Source organism: Protopterus annectens, chromosome 13.part0 (genome assembly GCF_019279795.1).
Source record: "Protopterus annectens isolate FY-2018-M chromosome 13.part0, PAN1.0, whole genome shotgun sequence".
In the NCBI taxonomy this organism is placed as follows: Eukaryota; Metazoa; Chordata; order Ceratodontiformes; family Protopteridae; genus Protopterus; species Protopterus annectens.
Genome location: NC_056747.1, coordinates 886,627,292 through 886,644,719, shown reverse-complemented (window position 1 = coordinate 886,644,719; position 17,428 = coordinate 886,627,292). Strand labels below are relative to the sequence as shown.

At 41.6% G+C, this 17,428-nt stretch overlaps 1 protein-coding gene across 2 annotated transcripts in view; it reads left to right on the top strand.

The window, feature by feature from the left end:
* Window positions 1-17,428, top strand: part of LOC122787746 — a 963,913-nt gene that overhangs the window by 243,745 nt on the left and 702,740 nt on the right. The window contains exon 2 of one of the 2 annotated variants that reach the window (XM_044054635.1): window positions 13,705-13,903. The exons of the other annotated variant lie outside the window; for it this stretch is intronic. The gene's annotated coding sequence lies outside the window, so the exon portion shown is untranslated. The remainder of the gene's footprint in view (window positions 1-13,704; window positions 13,904-17,428) is intronic. 2 annotated transcript variants of the gene reach the window in all.

Below are 17,428 nucleotides of genomic sequence, written 5' to 3'. Positions count from 1 at the left end.
ATTTTAGTGGTAGAATATTTTCTGTTTTGGCCTCTTCTAATGGTTTGGACCCCTTTTTTGCTCTTTTAGATGTAGCAGTTGATTTTTGTAGTGGATCTTTTCTAATATGAAGCTAGCTACTCTACTGTCAAGGTCCAACTGGTGGCAATTTCAGTTTTCTACATTGATCTTGCCCATCTTCCAGTTGCTTCTCCAAAAGTGCTTTGGACAATTTTAAAGGGTACAGTTTTGCACAGGTGTCCAGTAAGGTGTCAATTCCTCTGTGGGGTTTTCTCCTCATTATCCCAGCCTTGACCAGGCCCCTTTTTGAACCAGCTGTTAATGTGGAATTAAAGTTAATTAAAGCATCTCTTTTGAAAAATGCTCTGTTTAATGGCAGTAACCTCAACTAGGAGTGTTTTGGCTTCTTCAAGCCTTATCCTGCATTCCACTTCACCTTATTTTTTACAAAGACAGGGTTTCTTTGCAGACTAATCGGTCTTTCTTGCCCATGGTGTCCACCGAGTCTAATGGGAAGCAAACAATTTAAGTACCAGTTTTCTTTTTAAATTTCCTCAAGGATTAATACAAACTTGACTTAATTACCAAATGAGATTTTATTTGGACAGGCCTAAACATATCAGGAAATCAGACCAGCTTTTTGGGTCTTTTTCCAGAGCTAAGCCTTGGAAATAAGTTTCCAAGATCACTTTATCCATATGGCTTTCTGACTGTATATGTTCTGTTTACACCATGAAAAGTTTACCCCTACTTAAGCCCAAAAGCCCACTCTACTAAGGCAGTAGTTAGCTGAAAGGCATTTTTAGGTGCACCACTTTAGGTATTTGTGCAGCAGATATCTAGACTAACATTACACATTTGTCTCTCTTTACAAGCTAGAAATTCAGTCCAGGTCTAAGACATTTTTGGCTCTACCATATTGTGGAATACTCTTTCTTGAAAACACCCAGTTGTTTTCTGGCTGATGTCTCTTGCCCACACCACAGTTTGAGGCAGATGGAAAAACAGTCTGATATGAAAATTATGTACTGGCCGTAACACTAGATCCATTTTGTCTTCTTTCATCCATCTAATCCAAGCATCCCTCCCTCCATCCCCCTTTGAAATTGTCATCGGTAAATAGTGACTCACATTGGACCTTGCAGACCAGTCTGAAGTCTGTTGTTGAGAACCTTTGGTATGTCATTTGTTTTTTTTTTTGTTTTTTTTTTGCTAGAGCAGTCTTGGTGTAGGTCTGATATGGCAGGGCAAGCTTGATCTGATTAGATTTAGGTATGCAGAGCATTGTAGGAGAGGAGGTGGAGGTTCGGTGCCTGATCAGATAACCCACAGGTTGAGACTGATGGAAGAAGGCAACTCAGATCTAATGTTAAGGTTAGTGCGTAACTCTTATGGTTCAACACACACTCCACTTTTCAACTTCTCTGTACATGTCTCTACACCTCAAATCCCCACCCCTCTTTCCCCTTCCCTCTGTTCTTTCCCTTGACTACCCTTCAACACTGGCGCCTAGTTTTTACTATTCATTTCTTACATTCAACACTTTTGTCTTAATCCTTCCCTGTTCTTCATATTCCCCTGTCTTCTTTCATCTTCTGCAGTTTACTAATATATGGATATTGTCTATATGCAATATGTAAGGTTGTTGAATCTTTGTACAGTGGACTGTACTGTAGTTAGTTAACTGGACCCCTACCCACCAATACGGTACTTAAATTTTATACTTTCTCTGTGTGTAATGCTGTATATTCTGATTTCTTTAATGATAAACCTGTACTATTTTGCATTTTGTCTTTGTATAGTATATGTGGAGTTTTTCTCCTTGGGTCTGTGCTAGAAAGTGACAGTTGCCCAATTGGACTGACCCAGTTAGCCAGCAGTAATAAGTAATGTGCAGTGCTGGGGATGGTAGTGGATAGTGTTGCCTCACGGCAAGAGGTTCCCCAGTTCGATTCTCACCTGAGGTACCATCTGTGTAGAGTCTGCATATCCTCCCCAGCATTTGCATGGGTTTCCTTCAGGTGCTCCAGGTTCCTTCCACATTACAAAGACATGCAGTAGGTGGATTGGACACTGTAAATTGGTCATAGGTATGAGGATGAGTATGATGTGGAAAAACTACAGCAGCAGGGCTAGCCACCCGGTGATTTAAAACTTGGCACTTTGTCACTGTTGAAGTGACACCCTGACTCTGTGTGTAAAAATGGTGAAAAAGGGGTTATGGATGTGTGCAGTGTTGGAAGCCTGACTAGTAAAATGGACACAGCATCCAAGGGTGGCATTATTTCTGTTGCAGCAGTTAGACATGCTGGGGTGGCAGGAGGGAGATGGTGGACCAAAATTTCTAGTTGTAATCTTTACCTTTAAAGATTATATAAAGAGATGATTTTGCTATTTTTTTTCTGCTGTAATAATTGTGCTCTTGTCTTATAAAGAGGGCTTTCTGATTCTAAAAATATGGAGTTTTTACTGCAGTTTCTTTACTGGAACTGTATTAAGGTTAATAAACTTTTGTTTGTATTGTCTGTATACTGAACATCATCTAGGCACATCCTGATTGAGTTGCATGGTCCTGCTTTTTGATGATGCAATAGAGATACTAAACAGCTTATAATTGAAAGGCATGCTTCCTGTAGTCCTGCAGCCGATTTCAATACAAAGTGACGGACTGCAGTATAATCTGCAACTCATTCAGGCTTTCAGACAATATATGGGTAAAAAAATAACTAAATGTATTTATATTCAAATAAAAGGCAATAAAATTGAAATGGACCAAGTTAATAATCTTATAAAGTGAGCAATACTTGTCGTACATTCTAATACAGGTTTAGCACTGTAATAAAATAAATGCTCATCATTTCCACTGCCACAGTGGCAATTTTGGGTTATCTGTTGAGGTAACCCAGTACTGGTCAGCTTTTAAAAGCTCAGACTGCCCTCCCTGTCTTTTCCTGGGACAGCTGACTGGCTGAAAATATCCTGAGAGGGATGCCTACAGCTGTCGTAGGAAGTGGAGTGTGTTCAGTCTTTCTGTCACCCGAAGAAGAAGAAGATGAGTTCTCTGTCTTTTCATAGTATCCAGTACTGATTTCTCTGATTTACTGCTCGTATAAGCCCCATTTGGGGACCCCCTTCCTCTCATTTTATCATTAGAATTATTATTTTCTATTTTTTATGTTTATTTAAAAATGTATTTTAATATTTTACTTCTAAGTATTTACAGTAATTCCTGTCAGAATTTCTGTTTGTAGCAGTGTTTATTTTGGTACTATCTTTTACAAATGTTTGTTTACTGTTTTTGAGGAAACGTTCAGTATTTCTCTCAGAGGTTCAGTACTAGAGCCATGTATGGGAACATAACCACCAGAATTAGGCCGTGTTCCCATACATGGCTCTAGTGCTAGTTTGGCTGGAGACCTTTCTGTTTCAGAGAATGAAACCTCTACTAGTGCGTGTGTGCATGCTGGTAAACACAAGAGGTCTGTCTTTATTGTTACTCTGCTTTATTTTTTTTTTATTTTTATCTTTTGAGAGGAAAATGTTTCAGAACTTGGATTTTTGCAGCATTTGTGCATTGTTTACTGTATGCATGATTCTGTTCAGTGTGTTTTCAACATTGGATCAAACATTATTTTAATGGTCGTTAACATGGTTAAAGCATGTGGAGCTGATTTTTAACACTGGTTTGGCACACCGGTTGCTTTGATGTTTGGACTTTGTGCATTGGGAATTCTTTAACTTCCGTCAGTTGTAAAAGAATTCTGAATACATTTCGCACTGTTTGCCAAAATGTACTATTATCACAAAAACAGTTTAGTTGTATGGAGACATACCTATAAGAAACTAAGTGCTTATTGTGGGACATTGTCCAGTATGGTCAGTTTATTATTCTGTCTGGAATTTTTCCCCAGTCATGATAGATTGTAACTGTTGTGTACCCCCCATCATTAACTGGTTGCACTTAGAAGAAAAAATAAAAATATGCCTCCGCCTAGGGTTGGTTATTCAGTTGAGGCCACTTTTCTGTCTGCAGACCACTTACCTTTTGCCTCCTCTTACTGTAGTGTATCTTTACTGGCTACTGTGGAATGGTTGTTAGACACATCCTCTGAAGCTGAGCCAGTACATGGCACAAATGTGGGAGAGCCAAGCCCTTTAGGTGTATGAGTAGTCCAGGGTAAGAGACACTTTGCCAGACATAATACCATGTTCCCAGATATTTTGTCTAGCAGTGAAGTTCGCAAGAAAAAAAAATAGATTCATCATACAGCCGATGATCATGTTATAGCTGTTTAGAAGAATGATTTGGTTTCCTTGGCCTAATTCTGGTGGTTATGTTCCCATACATGGCTCTAGTGCTAGTTTGGCTGGAGACCTTTTTGTTTCAGAGAATGATGAGGAATCTGATGAGGCCAATGGTGATTTCCTAGTTGACACTGTCCAGTCACTCTGATTCTTTAGAAGGTGAAGCTGAGCTCAAGTCCAAACTAGTGTTCACTTTTCTTGACTATTGGTAGATTTAATGATGATTTTGCAGTCAGGAACAACCTCAGAGTTAGGCAGGGTATGTGACCTTAGAGAGGATGAGATGCAAAGTTCTTTGGTCATCCCCCTATTTTTCTTATTGGCTGGGGAAGGTGTTTATAAAGCAGTATGTATTCCAGCAGTCCATAAAAAAGGCTCAGAAAAAATATAGGGGCTACTCTGATACAACAGGTTTATTTTCTTATTTGACTTCCAACCAAGCTGCATTCTGCACAGGTGCCTGCTCAAATAAAGTTGTTTGCTTCATCTAATCCAAAGCCTATTGATAAAGAGTTAACATGGTTAGAGCTTCAGGGCAAAAGTCTGTCCCTTTCTAGTAATCTAGCATTTAGAATTTTGAATTTCTACGTGTAGCCTTGATGATTTACTTCAGTGTGCATACAGTTTGGATGATTTTGCTGCATCCTTAACTGCAGAGTAAAAGTCTAAAATGAAGGAAATTATTTCTAATTTGACTCTGGTTTTGAAACGTTTTGAGAGGTGTCTTGAATGTGTATATATAGTTTCAAGAAATGCTGCTGCTCCTGTTGTATTAAGACTGTATGCATCGTTATGTAATTAGAACTACTCTGATTTAAAAGCCAAAATTTTAAATGCACCTTTAAGTTCTGAACTGGTGTTTGGGCACTCTTATACAGATTTTCAAACAGTGGGATGGTAGAGGGAAATTAATGCGCAAGTTATCTAGAATGTTTCATGTGTTCTTGGCTAACCAGCAGAGTGTATCAGCTTCTGAGGGCAAGGAATGAGGCATTTGGGGCCAAGGGCAAGATGGGTCTAAGTTGAACAAGGGCTAACCTAAAAAGGGGCATTAAAGAAGCCAAGAGGGACTATGGAAGAAAGGTACAAAGTTGCTTGGAGGACATGAGGGATACCAGAAGCCTCTGGTAAGGCATTCAGCAGGTAACGGGCTACAACACCAAGCCAGTTCAATGTGATGACAGCACAGATTTTCTGGACAGGCTGAACTCATTCTATGGCAGATTTGAGGAGAACAACCTGGGGGCTACAAACCTACCCACTGGTTGGAATGAGACTGCTGAAACTTAACCTTGGAGAAGTCAGAAGCCAGCTTAAAGTGAACCCCAGGAAGGCTGCAAGCCCTGATAACATTCTGGGCAAATATTAAGAGAATGCACTGACCAACTGTACCTAATCCTTAACAGATATTTTCAATACCTCCCTGGCTCTTGAAAGATTGCCAGTATGCTTCAAGGTAATTGGTGCCCAAAAAAGCCAATCCAACTTGCATAAATGACTACAGACTGGTGTCACTAACCTCAAATGTCATGAAATGCTTCGAAAGAATAGTAAAAAAAAGCATCTGTCAGAAGCTCTACCACCGACTGTCACCTCTCTACAGTTTGTCTATTGAACAAACAGATCCACTACAGGTGCCATTTTGGTGACTCTACAGCTCTCTTGGGAACATCATGAAGAGAGGAACTATGCCAGGGGTGTTCATTGATTTTAGCTTGCATTCAGCGCAGCGGTTCTGATGCAACTCATAGGCAAATTTAATTACCTTTGCATCAACAAGAGCCTCTGCAACTGCATCCTTGACTTCTTGATTGGAAGACCACAGAAGACGTGCGGGTAACAATATGTCAGGTATCATTGCACTAAAGACTGTGTGCCTCAGGGTGTGTACTTAGTCCTCTGCTATTCACCATCCTTACCCACGACTGCTTTGTGAAATTTCCCACTAACCATATCATCAGATTCGTAGACTATAACACTGTAGTTGGTCTCATAAGGGATGATAACGAGAGGGAATACAGGAATGAAGTCAGCTCTCTGATCAAATGGTGCGAAAATGACAACTTGGATCTGAATGTTAACAAAACTAAAGAAATTATCATTGACTTCAGAAAAAGGCCACCCATTTACTTGCCACTTGAGATCAATGGTAAGGTGGTAGATACCATTCAGTCTACAAAGTTCCTGGGGGTACACATCTCAGAAGACCTCTTGGTCTGTGAACACAGGCCAGATAATTGTAAACGCTCACCAACCCCTGCACTTCTTGTGAAGGCTCAAAAGAGAAAATCTTCCTCTGAATGCTATGTCCACTTTCTATAAAGGAGCTATTGAAAGTATTCCTACCTGCAGCTTTACTCTTCTTTTTCTATCAGCTTTTCCCAGTTAGGGGTCGCCACAGCGGATCACCTGTTTCCATTTCTTCCTGTCCTCTGCATCTTGCTCTGTTGCACCAACCACCTGCATGTCCTCTCTAACCACATCCATAAACCTTATCTTAGGCCTTCCTCTTTTCCTTTTACCTGGCAGCTTCATCCTTTTCCCAATATACCCAGCATCCCTCCTCAGCCCATGTCCAAACCAATGCAATCTCGCCTCTCTGGCTTTGTCTCCAAACTGTCCAACCTGGGCTGACCCTCTAATATACTTATTCGTAATCCTGTCTACCCTCGTCACACCCAGTGCAAATCTTAACATCTTCAACTCTGCCACATCTAGCTTTGACTCCTGCCTTTTTGTCAATGCGACGGTCTCCAACCCATATAACATAGCTGGTCTCACTACCCTTTTGTAGACCTTCCCTTTCATTCTTACTGGTACTCGTCTGTCACAAACCACTCCTGACACTCTTCTCCACCCTGCCTGTACTCTCTTCCACACTCGCCATTACTCTGAACTGTTGATCCCAAGTATTTAAACGCATCCACCTTCGCCAACTGTACTCCCTGCATCCTCACCATTCCTCTATCCTCCCTTTCATTCACACACACATATTCCGTCTTAGTCTGGCTGACCTTCATTCCTTTCCTCTCTAGAGCATATCTTCACCTCTCCAGGGTCTCCTCCACCTGTTCCCTACTCTTAATATATATCACAATGTCATCTGTAAACATCATAGTCCACGGGGACTCCTGTCTGATCTCATCTGTCAACCTGTCCATCACCAATGCAAATAAGAAAGGGCTCAGAGCTGATCCTTGATGTAATCCCACCTCCACCTTAAATGCATCCATCACTCCCACGTCAGATCTCACCGCTGTCACACTACCCTTGTACATATCCTGTACCACTCTTACATACTTCTCTGCCACTCCCGACGTCCTCATACAATACCACAACTCCTCTCTAGGCACCCTGTCATATGCTTTCTCTACATCCACAAAGACACAATGCAACTCCTTCTGACCTTCTCTGTACTTCTCCATCAACACTTTCAGAGCAAACATCACATCTGTAGTGCTCTTTCCTGGCATGAAACCATACTGCTAATCACTAATCATCACCTCCCTTCTTAACCTAGCTTCCACTACTCTTTCCCATAATTTCATGCTGTGACTGATCAGTTTTATCCCTCTGTAGTTACTACAGCTCTGCACATCACCCTTGTTCTTAAAAATCAGTACCAGAACACTTTTTCTCCACTCCTCGGGCATCCTCTCACTTTCCAAGATTTCATTAAACAATCTGGTTAAAAATTCCACTGCCATTTCTCCTAAACACCTCCAAGCTTCCACAGGTATGTCATCTGGGCCAACAGCCTTTCCAATCTTCATCCTCTTCATAGCTATCCTTGCTTCCCCCTTGCTAATCCATTGCACTTCCTGATTCACTATCCCCACATCATCCAACCTTCTCTCTCTCTCTCATTCTGTCCATTCATCAGCCCCTCAAAGTGCTCCTTCCATCTGTTCAACACATTCTCCTCGCTAGTGAGTATGTTTTCCTCATTATCCTTTATCACCCTTACCTGCTGCACATCTTTCCTAGCTCGGTCCCTCTGTCTAGCCAGTCGGTACAGGTCCTTTTCTCCCTCCTTAGTGTCCAATCTTTCATACAACTCTCCATACGCCTTATCCTTGGCCTTTGCCACCTCTCTCTTTACCATGCACCTCATCTCCTTATACTCCTGTCTACTTTCTTCATCTCTCTGACAGCCCACTTCTTTGCCAACCTCTTTCTCCGTATACTATCCTGTACTTCCTCATTCCACCACCAGGTCTCCTTGTCCTTCATCTGTCCAGATGTCACACCAAGCACCTTTCTAGCAGTCTCCCTTACTAGTAACTGCTGTAGTTACCCAGCTATTCGGTAACACTTCACTGCCACCCAGTGCCTGTCTTAACTCTTCCCTAAACTCCACCTCACAATCACCCTTTTTCAATTTCCACCATTTGATTCTTGGTGCTGCCCTCACACTCCTCCTCTTCTTGATCACCAGTGTCATTCTACACTGCCTAACTACACTTTCCCCCATCGCCACTTTACAGTGTCCAATCTCCTTCAAACTGGCCCTCCTGCATAGGATGTAATCCACCTGTGTGCATCTTCCTCCACTCTTGTATGTCACCCTATGCTCCTCCCTCTTGTTAAAATACGTGTTCACCACAGCCATGTCCATCCTTTTTGCAAAATCCACTACTATCTGACCTTCTGCATTCCTTTCCTTAACACCATACCTACCCATCACTTCCTCATCCCCTCTGTTCCCTTCACCAACATGCCCATTGAACTCTGCTCCATTCACCACTCTCTCACCGTTGGGTACAGTCATCACCACTTCATCCAACTCGCTCCAAAATGTTTCTTTCTCATCCATCGCATACCCAACTTGCAGAGCATATGCACTAACAACATTCATCATTACACTATCAATTTCCTTATTCATAAACATCACTCTGTCCGACACTCTTTTCACCTCCAAAACACTTTTGGTATACCGTTCCTTCAGGATAATCCCTACCCCATTTCTCCTCCCATCCACACCATGATCAAACAATTTGAACCCGCCTCCAATACACCTGACTTTACTTCCCTTCCACCTGGTCTCTTGTACACACAATATATCAACCTTCCTTCTGTCCATCATATCAGCTAGCTCTCTCCCTATACCAGTCATGCTGCCAACATTCAAAGTTCCTACCCTAACTACCACACTCCTAACCTTTCTCCTCTCTTCCTGCCTTCTGGCATGCCTTCCCCCTCTTCTTCTCCTCCTTCGGCCAACAGTAGCCCAATTTCCGCCAGCACCCTGTCGGCTAACAGTACTGGTGGCGGTCGTTGTTAACCCGGGCCTCGACCGATCTGGTATATAAATCTGTATTGGTTTCCGCATATCTCATTTGGCAGATGTTTTATGCCGGATGCCCTTCCTGACGCAACCCTCCCCATTTATCTGGGCTTGGGACCGGCACGAAGAAATGCACTGGCGTGTGCATCCCCAGTGGCTGGGTTCCTACCTGCAACTTTACTGTGGTACGGAAACAGTACTCCAGCAGAGAGGAAGAAGCTTCAAAGAGTGGTGAGGATTGCGGAGAAGGTAATGGGCACACATCTTCCAACCACGCAAAAACATTTTACAACAAGTAGCATAAAGAGGGCATACAAAATACTTTGAGACACATCACATCCAGCATTTGGCTGGTTTGCTAGACTTTCGTCTGGCAGTAGGTACGCGGCAGCTGCTGCAGGACCTCCAGGCTCTCAAACAGCTTCAGTCCAACATTAGTAAGGCTCATAAACTGACATCAACTTGGATGTCTCATACCTCCAAACTTGATGTCACTAGTAATGTTTTATTGAAGGTGGTGCATTTAATTCACTGTAGTTAATATAATCTCACAGAAGTGCAGTATCTTTCTCTTAAAAATGCAATTGCAATAATTCCTCATGTGCAATATTAATGATCTGCCTTTTTCTTCTCTTTTTCTGTATGCAGTATTTGTTCATATGTTTAGGTTTATATGTATGGGTAGTTTCACCTGACTAGCAATAGGTTTTAAGGAGTATTTTCTTTTATGTGCATTAGTCATTACTATAGTTATGTGTATGTCGCACATTATTCTTTTTATACTTCAATTGCCTCTGTACTCTGACAAGGTGATACCTGACATTTTGTTTAGGTTGCAGTTGTGTTTCCTAAATGACAAAGTTTTCTTTGAATCTACCCAAACAAGGAACTTTAAGGGGCCAAGCAAATAAACAGTAAGTTGGTGATCCAGATGGAAATGGCAGGAGGATAATTCTTCAAATCCAAACAAGAGGGGCTCTTTTTTAGAAAAGGATCACTCTCCTGTAAAAGGAATGACTATGCTGGGTCATAGAGCACTGATACCCCCCTTCCAGCACTTCTTCTCTTCCTCCTTCCCACAGGTACACTCTTAACCCCACAGCCTCTCCGCAAATTGTCTCAGACAAATGGATTCTGAGAATAATTCAGAAAGGTTGAAATTGGCAGTGTATAGAAAATCCTCCCCTTTCAGGGGAATTCCTGCACACCCACCACACCAGACAGAGCAGTTTCTTCCAATGCGCCATGGTATAGTAGAAACAGGTGTCATAGTATAAGTATGTGTGATACACAAAAACAAAGGATTTTACTCCATAATCTTTTCTGGTTCAAAAAAGGAGCATTCCTGGAGAAACCCATCCTAGATTTGTCATTTGTAAAAGTTTCAAAATGCTGTCCTTAGTCTGCCCTAGCATTGCTTCCAGATGACCATTTTATGATGACTGTAGATCTCAAGGAGTGTTCATCATATTCCTGTTGCAGCCAAGTTCAAGAAATTTTTGAGGTTTGCTTTGTCTGGCCTACATTGTTTTCTGCATTACCCTTTGGGCTATCTACTGCACCTTGAGATTTTACAAAATGTCTGGCCCAAGTGTTTGCCTGTTTCAGAATCCTAGGCATCCATATTTTTTCTGTATTTAGACAACTTGCTGATTCATGCAGATTCTGTATCCAGGTGCTTAAAGTCCCAAGACAAGGCAATATCACTCCTTTTCCACCTGGGATTTAAGTTAAACCGTCAAAAGTCCTTCCGGACACCCCCTCAATGACTTATTTTATTGGGATGTTGGATAGGCACAGTAAAAAGGATGGCCTTCTTGCCAGATGATAAAGTTCTGACTTAGGGCAGTTTCTGGATTTTTGTCTTCTAGATGTGACCTCAGAGTTCATCAACATTCTAGGCCCTCTGGCATCAGTGATCCTCTTGATAACAGTACCCAGATGCCATGTAACTAAAATTCAGTGGCACTTCAGTTGCTGGACCCAGCATCTTCATCCCTTGGATTTCCAGCTACCAGTACTGGAATTTGTGAAACATTGGTAAAGGAATCAACTGTCTGTGAATCCAGAACTCCCTTTCTGTCTTCAGAGCCCAGTCCAGACAGACTTTTCAGAGTTTGCATGGGGGAGCAGTGTCCATGGGAGTTAGTGTAAGTCTTGTGGGGATCTTCATGTCACATCAAAGCACATAAATGTAAGAGATGTTGTCAGTGATTCATGCCTTATAAGTTCTTCATCACTTATGGACTCTGGGTTCTCTTCTGGTGGTCACAGAAAATACTAACTGTACCTGAAAGAGCAATGGGGTACAAGGCCATACCCTCTTTGCTGGTTGGTAATGATGGCCTAGGAGTTGACTGTACAGCTTTCTCTAACTCTTCAGAACTTGTACATTCTGTTTGAGCAAAACACACTGGTAGACAGGTTAAGCATATTCTGGGCAGACCCTCACTAGTGGAAACTTCATGTAGAGGTTTTACAGGACTTGATCCAGATGTGGGGAGCACCTCATGTAGATCTGTTCAGTTTCTTTCAAAACAGGCAACTGGAAAAATTCTTTAAAAGATATCCTTGCAGCCATGCTTGGATGACAGAGGCACTATCATTCCCATTGTTGATGTTCTTGTATGCATTCCACCCTTCTCAGTGATTCCCAAAATACATCTAAAGATTCAGAAAGAATTACTAAAGATCATTGTGGTAAATCTTCTTTTGGCCCAGACAGAGTTGGGTCTCCATTTTAATGGAATCTGTCAAGGACAATTACCACAAGCTTCTTCGCAGACCAAATCTGCTGACACAGCATCAGTGGTGAATGATGTACCCTTACTGAGAGCAGTTGCAACTGATGATTCTGTTTTGATACATTTTAGGCACTTGCTTCTTTAAGGAGGCAAGAAAATGTGCAGTTGTAAACGTTAAGATTCTCTAAGTGGAAGAGGCTTTCTAGGTGGTGCTTAGCTAATAACAGAGGTCCCGAGTAGGTTTTGGCTACTCTAGTTTTGAAATGTTTATGTGAGCTACTTACAGATGATTTGTTATATGCTTTTATCAAAGTGCGTGAAATGGCCATCTCGGCTTGTCTACCCATGGTTCACCCTGTTTAGTGATTTTTTTTGTGTGCTCAAACAGTTCATGAAAGGAATGTTGCATATGAAACCCCCTTGAAAGCAAATTCTTCCTCCGTGGGATCTCAACTTTTTTCTTGGAAAAATTGACCTTGCTTGATTTAGGATTTATTACTTGGAAGACTGTTTTACTTATTGCTTTGATATTTGCAAGGCAAGTCTCTGAGCTGCAGGCGGTCATGGTAGGCCAACAGTGTCTGATTTTTCACAAGGATAGGGTTGTGTTTCTCACTAATCTATCATTATTGGCTAAAGTTGTTTTTGAATTTACCTTGAATATCTGTGTTCTATGCTGATGCAGTAAAACATGGCGAAAAGATTCTGCATACCTTGGATGAACACAGGCAGCCCACTACCTTGACAGAACAAAGCCCTTTAGAAATGTTGAACGGCTGTTTGTTTCCTGTACAGGGGCTAAGAAAGGTATACCTGTGTTTAAGCAAACTGTTGCATGATGGTTATCCTCTGCTGCTGTTTTCTGTTACTCCCACCATGGTAAATAGTTTCCATGCAAGGTTAAGGCTCATTGAGCTAGAGCCTTATCCTCTTTGATGGCATATTTGAAAGGGGTGTACTCTAGAAGTATTATAGAGGCAGCAGCCTTGTCCTTTGCTCATATCCTCACAAGGTGCTACAAACTGGATTGCTTTTCAAAGTCCAGAGCCATCTCCATGATCTACTGGGTCCACCTGCTAGTTAGGGTAAGCTTTGGGAATTTACTCAGTATGCCACTGAGGCATTGGGAGTGATGAACATAATACAGTTGCGCAAGTCCTACTTACCGCTAACACCAGATGTTCGAATTTATCACTGCCTCACTGGCATCACCCACCCATCATCCTCCAGATTGTGCATAGCTGAGGTGGGTTTCAAAATTTTTGATTCAGTTGTTGTTAGAGTTGTTTTTTATATGGTATTGTGATTGGATGTGAATTTACTCTTGCTAGATGATTCTAACTTTAGGTACTTTCCTTTCCTTTGTAGAAGTGAAAAAGCTTGAACACATCTTGTGATAGCTGTAGACTTCTCAGAATATGCTTAGCCAGTCGACTGTTAAAGGAAGAGAGAGAGAGAGAGGAGTGTGGAGTCTGAGCTTTTGAAAAATGGCCAGTACTGGATTATCTTGGCAAATAACCCAAAATGCCACTGAGGCAGTGAGGAATTCCTACATCTAATGTTAAACGTATGCACGATTTTTACAACTGTTTTTTGTCTACGTTGAGTTGGTGACTTTGGAAAACTATTGAGTATGTAAATCGCTACAAAGAGAGTTTACATAAAGTGTGTGCGTTATACTTCAACTGGATTAGCACTGGAATATGCAAATCTTACGTCTATATACAAGATCCTGGGACCATACACATGCTTGGTTAAATGTAGTATCGGCCATGATTCACAGTACTTGTTTTAACAATTTGATATTTCCAGTTTGGCTATTGGCTCAACAGACCTGTCCTTCATTTTGACCACCATGTAACCCAACAGCCTAATGGTCATGCAGCTCTACCTGTATGTTAGACCTGGCTGTCTGCTAGTAATACCACGTCTGACATATAGGCAGAGCTGTTGCACCTGAGAACATTGGCTGGATTCTGCTGCCTCACTAACTTTTTTTGGTAAGTGGGCTCTGATCAGAATAGGTAATGATTTTTGAGAACATAGAATGTTAATAGAATTCAAGTACATGTTACTGGCACAGCGAGAATTCCTTCAGTTCAGTATCTCAGGGAGTTGAACTTGCATGCCTTTTTTCTACCTTATGAAATCATTAGGTAATGCTGCCAGATGGCACTGAGTCAGAAAAAAAATGGACATTTGCTCAGTGCAAAGTGCAAAAGTATTTTTTAACTAAATAAATATAGCTTCATTGATCTAACTAATCTAAAAAAACACATATTTTAGAATAAAACCCAGTTTACAGGGTAAGAGCATAATTACAGTAAAAAGAAATGGTTAAGAAAAAAATTGGCACTTGATCTGAAACAAAGCAGGAGGAGAAACTGTGGTGCAGCAAGCAGCACATTTGATGCAAAAGGCTGAGGTTTTTTTTTTTTGTCAAAATTCTGTTTATTTATGATTTCTTAATACACTAAGTTCAGTAGAGAGAATTATCAGCAGTCAACTTGAAACAGATAAATGAGAATTACATAATACAAACAAAATTTTGTAAAAATAACACACAAACTGTTTACAGTTATGGTGTGAGTTTTATTCCCACACCAGACAGCTGGATTGCTGACAGTACAATGCAGCATAAAAAGTGAGGAGAGGCTACACTCCTGAGTGTTAGCCTTCAGATCAGACATTAAACCGAGCCCCATTTGCCTGACTTAGTTTAGTGGTAGCTCAGGTGGATGTATAAGTTCCACAGCACCTATTGAAAAGACTATGGGAAGTTCCCTAGTGCCCTGGCCAAATTTCTTTGCTGCACAATAGGCAGAAGGAGCAGACCAGTGACTGTTATGACATGCACACTCCAGAGTTTGTAACAAATTCCAAAAAGTAAGTGAAAACTGACACAGGGCAACCCATCCTTTCAGTGCAGAGTTGCATCAGCTGTCAGGGTTGAGGCCAGCAGTGTAGTATGACCCCTACAGTACCACATTTGTTACGGGTTTTATTATTCATGCATGGTTGGAATGGGACGATTAACATCAAGGTAGTTCTTAAACTGTAATGTTAAACTACAAACAGTAAGTAGCACATTAACATTCATGCACAGTGTTTAAATTGTAAACTTGGACTATGCACATTCATGGTTCAGTGTAGAGTTGGCTAGCCCTAAACAAAAGAAGTCATATAGCACTGTAAAGAAATCCACAGATGTCTCAACACCTTAACTAGCAAGACTCATTTCTTCACCCAGTTCTTAGACTTTCCAGTTTCTGTAACAATATAGTAACGTCTTGTTGTAAATATCTAATTATATTCACTTGGACAGTCAGCAGTGGTACCTCTGCCTTCCAGGGTAGAACTGACAATTTTGCCCATATGTACAATAGATTATATACATAGTTACACAATTTCTGTTACTGCAGCTAAGTAGGGTAGTTAAAGGCTGTCCACACCTCTCAAGTTCACATAATGTAACCAAATAGACCTTTGTCAAGTAACTGCTAGCAATACGCATCATTCTCCTTATTGAACGCTATGCAGTATATCTTGGTAGCAATCACAGTAATCACACTGTTAACCTCATGTTGATCAGGATGGAATGTAGGAAGGGTTAAGGAGAGGCGAATTCAAACCAAAAGATGAAAGGTTAATATTCGCAGTCCAAGATAGTGGACTCTGTACACGTTGGTTTACAAAGACCATTGAACATGTGGGAGAAACAGACAAACGTAGGATGTTATGTAGTCCTATCATGCCTCCATTATTACGTGTGGGTTCGGAGCCGATCCCCGGCTCCGACTCGGCCGCTTTTAGAAAGCCTGAAAACTTCTGATTGGCTTGTGGCTAGGAGGTATCCCATGGTGCATGAGCACACTCCCCAGATCTTATTTGCCGGGTCTTCATCCAGAAGCTTTCTTGGTTGGCCGTGGCTAAGTGATACATTTTTTTTATTAATATTACTTCCTTTTCAGGAATTTATTGCTTCTAGACAATTCCTCTATCTTAGCTTATTACTGATGAGTCATTTTGTGACTTCCTGTTTGTGTCTTCTACCGGATTTGACTTGTTTTTCGTATTTTGTATTTCTGGGCCTGTTGCTGTGTGGTATCCCGCGAGTGTGTGTGTTTTTTGCTTTGACTAGACTGTTTAAGTTAAAGGTTCTAGTTTCGTCCCTTTTTTGTTCTTCACACTAGGTTCGTTTAAGTTAGAGGACCTAGCCCTCCCCCCTTTCCCTTTTCTTACAGTGTGTAGGGCTAGATCTGTTTAAGTTAGAGGATCTAGTTCCTCTCTTGTGTGAGTGTGTTGGCCTTTCATGGCTGTCAATATGTCTAAGGAATCTAAAGAACACAAACCGTCAGGCTTTAAGAAGTGCATTAAGTGTTCACAAAAAATGTCCATCACTGATGGACACAGCGTTTGTGTATATTGCTTAGGGGGCCATACACCTGCAAGAAACCTGCCTTTTCTGCCATTCTTTTAGCCCTAGAGTGCTCCAGGAACGGAAGAATAAACTTATCTTAAAAGGTCTGTTGAAACCTTCCTTCGAAGAAGATTTAGCCATTTCCTCTTACTCTCCTAAATTGCAGTCTTCTAGGAGGGATAAGGGTAAAACTTCAAAACGGCCTTCTTCGGCACCAACTTCTGCCTCTGAACCACCACAGAAGTTACTCAAAGCGGAGTTGGTATCTTTCTCTTCGTCTCCACAGTCTTCGGGGCCGATTGAGATTTTGGACATAGACCCTGCAGTATCGGTAGCAAGTTGTTTCGGTGCTGATTACTAGCAGCCCTCTTCTGAGCCGGTCAACGGATATTCCACCAGTCTCCCCTAGCCTTAAATCGCTGATACTACAGAAAACAAGGTCACCCACGCTGTCCTCCAGATCCTCTAGGAGTCTATCTGAAGAAGACCTCGAGAGAGTGGTGCTTAGCATCCTCAAGTCGTCGGCCTTGCCAAAATTTTTTTCAGCTCCGACCCACTTTATCTCGGAGCCGACTCCTTCTACCTATCTTGTGATTCCTCTTCCAACCCAGATTAGGCCTTCGGAGCCAATATTGCCCATACCGACTACAGTGGAGTCTTCGGTTCCAGCAC